Source organism: Macrobrachium rosenbergii, chromosome 14, assembly GCF_040412425.1.
Source record: "Macrobrachium rosenbergii isolate ZJJX-2024 chromosome 14, ASM4041242v1, whole genome shotgun sequence".
NCBI lineage: Eukaryota > Metazoa > Arthropoda > Malacostraca > Decapoda > Palaemonidae > Macrobrachium > Macrobrachium rosenbergii.
The window spans coordinates 18,919,842-18,927,802 of NC_089754.1; the positions used below are offsets into that span (position 1 = coordinate 18,919,842).

At 33.8% G+C, this 7,961-nt stretch overlaps 1 protein-coding gene across 1 annotated transcript in view; it reads right to left on the reverse strand.

Annotated features, from left to right (window-relative positions):
- LOC136845746 (uncharacterized) overlaps positions 1-7,961 on the reverse strand; it is a 732,048-nt gene that overhangs the window by 628,374 nt on the left and 95,713 nt on the right. The window lies entirely within an intron of this gene.

Sequence of the window (7,961 nt, forward strand, 5' to 3'; positions counted from 1 at the left end):
TATACACTGTCACTCTGCAAATGTCCTCTTTATAATAGATAACTTGAGTGCCTTTATAATAGATAACTTGAGTGCCTGTACCTCTGGCTTTACAGAGTGTTAGATCCACATTCTTTTGATGCTCTTTGATAGCACACTGAAGCAATACCAAAGATCTTTCAAACTCCTAGTGCAAAACAACTGAACAGTCTTCCTGGTAATATCACTGGTGCTCATTCTTGTAAGTTTTAAATAGGATGTGATTCTATTTAAAAGCCCCATGCTCTATTTACTTAGCTTTCCGGAATCAATTGTTGTTTATTCGCGAATGTAATTATTAGTTTGCTTATTTATTCGTATGGATTTCCTACTGTCTTATTCTTTGCCCTGTTTATACATTTAGTAACGTGGGCATCCTGAGCTGGCATTGAAGACAAATGACCATGGTTTGTTCCATACGAGTGCTTCCTGCCCATTCTTATTAACAACTATAAAAACAACAGTTTTCTACTTTGGCTGCAACTTTTTAAATTATATATATATATATATATATATATATATATATAAATATATATATATATATATATATATATATATATATATATATATATATATATATATATATATATATACATATATATGATGAGCATATAAAGGGAGTTGCAGTGATACAAACAGCATTTAGCACTTCCCGTGATCACATTTCTTTAGTATCCTCAGCATTATGTCAATTAAAAATTCCCACACGGTTAAGCTCCAAGATTTAGTTTTGATAGAAGAGACAGAATCATGTTCTTGAACTGAATGAGAGCGCACCAGCAATCAGGGGACGAACATAAAAATACTGTCCCCTTAAAGAACTGAACTAGCAGTTTCCCGGTGAAGCGGAAGTGGGAAAAGAACCGCTCACTATTTTCGAACGCCAAACTATACGATTGAAATGTTAAACGTATTCAGAAGAGCTGCAGTTTCAAAGAGAATGACTTTTTTTTTTGGATATTCGTTCCACTTATCTAACATTTTATGTTTTTCACGTGTGCACGCGTGCTCTTATTTAGATTAACAAAAATATCGAATTCACTATACCTAGCTAATAACACCAAAAGAGAACTATAGCTGATAAGTTATTCCCAAAGTATAATGAATTTGATAATACAATATATTTGCGATTAATATTTGTGATATATATATATATATATATATATATATATATATATATATATATATATATATATATATATATATATATATATATATATATATATATATATATATATATATATATATATATATATATATATGTAATAATGTATATATATATATATATATATATATATATATATATATATATATATATATATATATATATATATATGTGTGTGTGTGTGTGTGTGTGTGTGTGTAATGTAATGTATGTATGTATGTAAATTATAATTTTATTCATGCAAAATTACGACAAAATGCCTTCCCAGTGATTTATAATTAATTGCTATTTAGCAAGTTATTTTTTAGCAAACCATATAACCACTATTTTTGACGTCTCGTGTAACCTGTTTGTATATATTCAAAGTAAATTTTATTTATTGTGCCAGTAACTGTTTTCATTTATATCATGGAGCTAGGATACGTTTACCCACATTTATTAACATTCAGAAAGCGCTGAAATCAACGAAGTAATAATGCATGTAATTAACTTAGCATATTATAATTAAGTGCAATATCATCAGGAATCTATCATTATTTTCAACTGAAAACCTGAAGTGGCAGACCTGAATGATTAGATTACATTAATAATTTTAATGTTTCCTTAACCGTTGTATACAGGCATTTACAAATTATTTGATTTCCTGATATTAGAAAAAAATGGCCCGTTTTCGTCATTTCTTTGTCTATCAAGGTTACGATAACTAGGTGTCATATTAGGACCGTAGCAGCAGTTTCAGGGCCCTCAAATGCTTGTAAAGGTGTACGCACCAAAGACCTAGCTGTGGTAGCTGTTGGTCTGCAATTACAGCTCGTAAAATGGGCCTATATCATCGTTATAGTTTGTCCATTATTCTCGGTCTTGTTTCCGCCGCTGTTGATTAAAGCAGTGAATGAGGCACGAGGAAGCCACTAAGAACATCATAGATCTTGCTGGCTCGTTCCCACTAGGTCCTACTGGAAGCACCCTTCTAAAGGGACAGGGTTTATAAGCACAAATGGTATTTAAAATATATACCATAGCTTCTAATGTCCGCTACACACACAAACACACACACACACACATAAGGCAACGGTTCCAATCCTGTCAGGGACGAAGTATTTATCAACTGTAATTCCCAATGTAGAGCGAAATAGACATGAAACGGTATTAGTGGCTTAATGTTTGTGTATATGAAAAGTCGCGTGTATAAGTGACACAAATTCATACATACAAACTTATACATATTTACATAATAATATATATATATATATATATATATATATATATATATATATATATATATATATATATATATATATATATATATATATATATATATATATACATATACATACAAATATATATATATATATATATATATATATATATATATATATATATATATATATATACAGTGGCCTCTTTTATTCATTCTTCTTTGTTATCCATTCCACCTTCTCATTATGCTATTACTGGGAGGCATATGGTTTCTTTATATACTCGATAATTCATTTTATTGTCCATCGCAAGTAAATTAAAACCCTTTGCCTTATAATTATCACTCGTAAAAAGGTAAATATCTACACCTGTCGCTAGCACATTCAGTTTTTCCCTTTACATACTAGGAATTAAAAGATTAATCGTATTTCGTGATACACTTCCCATCGCTAAAAACGTTAAGTGAACTATAACACTCCATGTAAACTAATCCTCCACCTGTTCCTCCTCCGCATCTCTCTCTCTCTCTCTCTCTCTCTCTCTCTCTCTCTCTCTCTCTCTCTCTATTGCATCTCTCAAATATCGGTCGCCTGTTCCCCTTTCGTTTCATGAAGCTATTGATTTATTTAAAATATAAGCTGAAGTCTCATAGCCGACAGTTTCAACGGCAACGCCAGTATTACTTATATTTACCCTCCCCTTACTTTGCATTTGGGTCTTCCGGCTGGAGGACCAGTGATATCGTCAAGATAATGTGTTGAAAGTGAACAATTTTGTTCGGTGTAAATGTCGGGTATTCCGTTAAAATGGGGAATGCACGTTACTGAACCTTCCATTGCTCCTAAACCTACAGATCTCTCTCAATTGTTTTCGGAATTACTATTTCAGAACGAAAGACACTTGATATAATTTAGAAATCAGGCATGCCAACCTGCATGGTCATCTACGCTTGAAACGTAGAGTAACCTACTGATAAAACTTTCTCTCTAAGCATACTTATCATTACTTCCATGCAATTTGAAGAAGGCCATATTCCTAAACAACTTAATCAATCAAACCGATTGATTTATAATGTGCGCCCTCTAAGAGAAGTCAAGATAGTAGGTGTATTACCTGTCTCTGTCTAGCCTTCAGAGAAGATTAATGTACTCTCAAGTTCCCTAAAATAAGGCAATTGACCAGCAAATTCCTCACAGTCAAAGGGACCAAATACTCATTACCATTACAGAAATGGGTGCAACCTACACTCAGATGGCAAATGGCAGTTTTTTTTTTTTTTTAACTATATTGAGTATTACTATATATGACACAAGTACTATGATACAATTAATAATGATACAACTAATAATGATACAAATAATATGATAAAACTAATAATGATACACCTAATATGATACAACTAATACTGGCTTCTTTGAAAGTATGTGGAATTTATATCTGCCTTCAGAACACTTACTAAACTGTTAAGGTCAAGTAACCGTCGAATGTTGCATTGCAAAGAAAACAAAATATTTCCCACACAAATGTGCATAGACCAAAGGTAGAGGAAACCAAATATACTCTTTAACCTAGGCCCGATAAATATGCAAAGGAAAAGGAACGGAAAAGGTTGGAGCCTAATCAAAAGGTTCTTATAAGAACAACATATGAATCAGAATGAAAAAGAAAAGTGTGATAAATTCTAAAGCTTGGAAGTACTGGGAAAGAAACTATGAGTCCTTTCCACCCCAGGATTACTCAGTTCAAAATAGTAAATAAAGTTGTTAGAGGTTGCGTGATGGGTGTCATGATGCGCCTGATAGGAGGTGGAACACGCACTTGGTGTTCAACAGAACAAAGAACAAAATAGCACGTATAAAGAGAAAAAGTATGGCGGAGGAAGAAAAAAGTTAAGTATATCTTAGTTTAACCAGATCACTGAGCTGATTAACAGCTCTCCTACGGGTGGCCCGAAGGATTAGATTTATTTTACGTGGCTAAGAACCAACTGGTTACCCAGCAACGGGACCTACAGCTTATTGTGGAATCCGAACCACATTATGGCGAGAAATGAATTTCTATCACCAGAAATAAATTCCTCTAATTCTTCATTGGCCGGTTGGAGAGTCGAATGCTGGGCCAACACCGTGCTAGCCGAGAGTTCTACCCATCCCTCCAGTGAAGAACTAGACTACATCTTTGTTAGTGGGGTCATTTATTTTCCTGTTTACACTTAGCACCGCTGCCTATTTACGATCTCAAACATGTGACGTTTAGTTACAATCCCATGTGTTGTCCTTTCGGTAATGATGGATACCTACCCCTCTCATCCAGCCATCTCTTATTGCCAAAGTATATTTCTTCCTTCTGTCTTGATTTATTCTAACGATCAGACGATCAGATGCCATATGGCGTGAATATTAAAGGTATTTTTGTGGCTTAAGGAATGTCTTTATACTTGATAGAGTCTGCTTTTCCTCAATCATAATAACGAATATTCTAATTGATTCGGACCCTATACGTAAGGACCCTTATAAACAATGAAAGCAAATCTTCCTACTTTCCTTTAATGCAAACAATGTCAAACTTATACTACTTCTTGGGATAAAAAAAAAATAAAGGTCACGTTACCTACTAAACTACACCTCGTTATAAAACATTTTCTTCTTTATTAAATAATCAAAATAAGAATTAGCTTTGGATGCTTACATCATCACGTTATAAACGCTGTATACAATCCAACTGCTGTACCGTACGATAAGGAAATGTATTGAACGTCATGAATGATATACAAGATTGCGATCTTCAGCTGAATTTCTCTTGCCCGTTCGTAAATCATTTACGACAAATTTAAACGGAAAAGAATGAAACTTGGTAACGACAGAGGAAAAAATCTCAGCGAATTGATAAAACATCACGAATTCCAATGAAGGCAGGATATACCTAGCTGGCACTGAGCCAGACTTTCATTTTCATCGGGAACAGGATTATATTTAAACGATAAGGAAAGAGCGTAACGTTCTGTAGACTACGAGTATTTATACGCCTGTGTAAATGTGCATTGACAGAAGACATCGTTTCTTACACTTGTTAAACTTAACATCAATGATCAACAGAACAATGGTGTTTGGGTTCCTATAAAAAAAAGTTATATACACTACGTCAGCGTTTTTCATGTCTGTTAACTACTTATGTCCTTGCACAAACAACGAAAATGCAAAAGATAAAAAAAATAAACACACAAACAGATTTCGGTGAGACTGGAATTATAAAGGAGTACTCCGTTGTCCAAAGACCGTTGTCGGCAAGTAGCCTAGTCAGAATAAACATAATGTGAGCTTATATTCCTAAGTTATAAAGACAGTCTCCTCTGAGAGAGAGAGAGAGAGAGAGAGAGAGAGAGAGAGAGAGAGAGAGAGAGAGAGAGAGAGTGCGTGTGCTGGCTGGCGGAAAGTAAATCACTCTTAAGAAATGAAATATAGTTTACGCAGACAAACACGACGTTTTAAGTTGCCAAGGTTTGAATTTTTAAAACCCCAGTTATATGCTGAAATGAAATGCCACGCCATGAATTCTGTTCTTTAGAGGATGCCACTTACGAACGTATGAATTATGCACACTGATGCATGTAGACACGTTTGCGCATTAGTAAATCATGATTAAATGTGGGAACAGTGTTCCCTTGTCACTCTGTGTTTACAGTTGTATATATTCTGTCCATTTTACATTGATAACAATTCCCCTGGGTCTCCTCCATGAGGCTTTGTTCTTTTAAATGAATTCAGAACAAAGGTGTCGCGTGTCCATTAATGCAAATAAAAAAAAATAATAAACAAATGAATATACAAATATACCAACTATACGATTATATTTTACGAAATTCCCACAGGCCCCTTAGTTATTTAAAATATTGCAGGGTGGAGTGTTAGGAATGAATGAATGGATGAAAGCATACATGAAATATAGACCAGAGAGAGAGAGAGAGAGAGAGAGAGAGAGAGAGAGAGAGAGAGAGAGAGAGAGAGAGAGAGAGAAACAACACTCACATTCAGGGGAGCATAATAGCAAATTTATGCTAAAAACATAGAACATTATTCGGAAATTGAGAGAAACTCGCGTCTCCGGAAATAATGAAATGTCTAACAAAAGCTAAGCTGGTACTAAAAATTTGTCAGTAAAAAATACAAACAAAAGACCGTAAGAAGACAGGCGTCATTCAAATCCATTAACGGGAAAGTTTTACATAAAAATTGAGGACTGTTCTAAAAAACAATTGAACAATTTTTCATCATAATATACTTTAATTAACGTCAGAAACTTTTTTTATTTAAGAATAATGTTCTAGAAAAAATTATTCTTGGTATGTAATTTGCAAGTGACATGCTTCCTATAATCCTATTTTCTAACACTACGTGACATTACTCAAACACTACTGACATGACTTAACATTGCCATAGCAATATCAGTAATTGCCATTACAAACTGTTGGTAAGTGCCTAATATAATTGGTTACAAGGGAATAGTAAAGGAGTAATAACATGCTATGATCATCAGTAGAGTGTCACACGCCGAATACATAATATCATTACAAACTGTTGGGGTAGACAGGACAACTAAAATAATTGTTTTGAAGAGAAAATAATTTATATATATATATATATATATATATATATATATATATATATATATATATATATATATATATAACAGAACAAAAGTTTATTTTTCTCTTCAAAGATATGTAATCGCCTGAACAGTCACATAATGAATAAAGTAATTTCGCAAACATTTGTGAGACAAGCAGATATTTTCCAGCTTTAATGGCTAAACAATTATTAGTTAGATTACCCCTGTAATGGAGTCATCCCCTTCCAAAATGAAAATACAAGCAATGAAAAATAAATAGTGCCATCCAATATCCACAACATTACATAAATTAAACTAAACCAGAGTGCAGTTTTAGTTTCTACTGGGACATGAGGCCATTCAAAATACACATTTATTAAATCAGTGAAACCCTGCAATCTTACTAAATCCGTCTGGGTGAAGCATTCATTTCCGATATATAATGTAAGAAATTAAGGCAGTGGACATGTAAAAAACCCCAACTGTTCGATCTTTTTTAGTTCAGGAAGAATAATGGTTGGTATTACTACAACTCAAAAATGCAATTCTACTCTTGTCTTAACAATTATGAGCCTCGATATGCCAAGAAGTTCATTTCCTTAATCTTTAAGTCGTTAATCGCATAATTCTTAAGTTTACCCAACTAATTTCTTGCAGGAATATTCATGCAAATGTGCTGGATGTGAAATTACTGAAGAACAGAAAAGGTTCAGAAACAAACATTTGCATCATATACATTTACGTTCAGCACAAGCCTTTTTTTCATACTCTTGATATTCACTCCTAGTCTCTCTCTCTCTCTCTCTCTTCTCCCAAAAATTCACACGACTCTCTCTCTCTCTCTCTTCTCCCAAAAATTCACACGACAAATGCACGCATACCTCTGCTGACACAGAGATGGACATACGACTGTGGCTACTGGCCTCAATATAGAAACGGCAATGTTTTCTTGTTCTTTGTGAACCCCGTAACA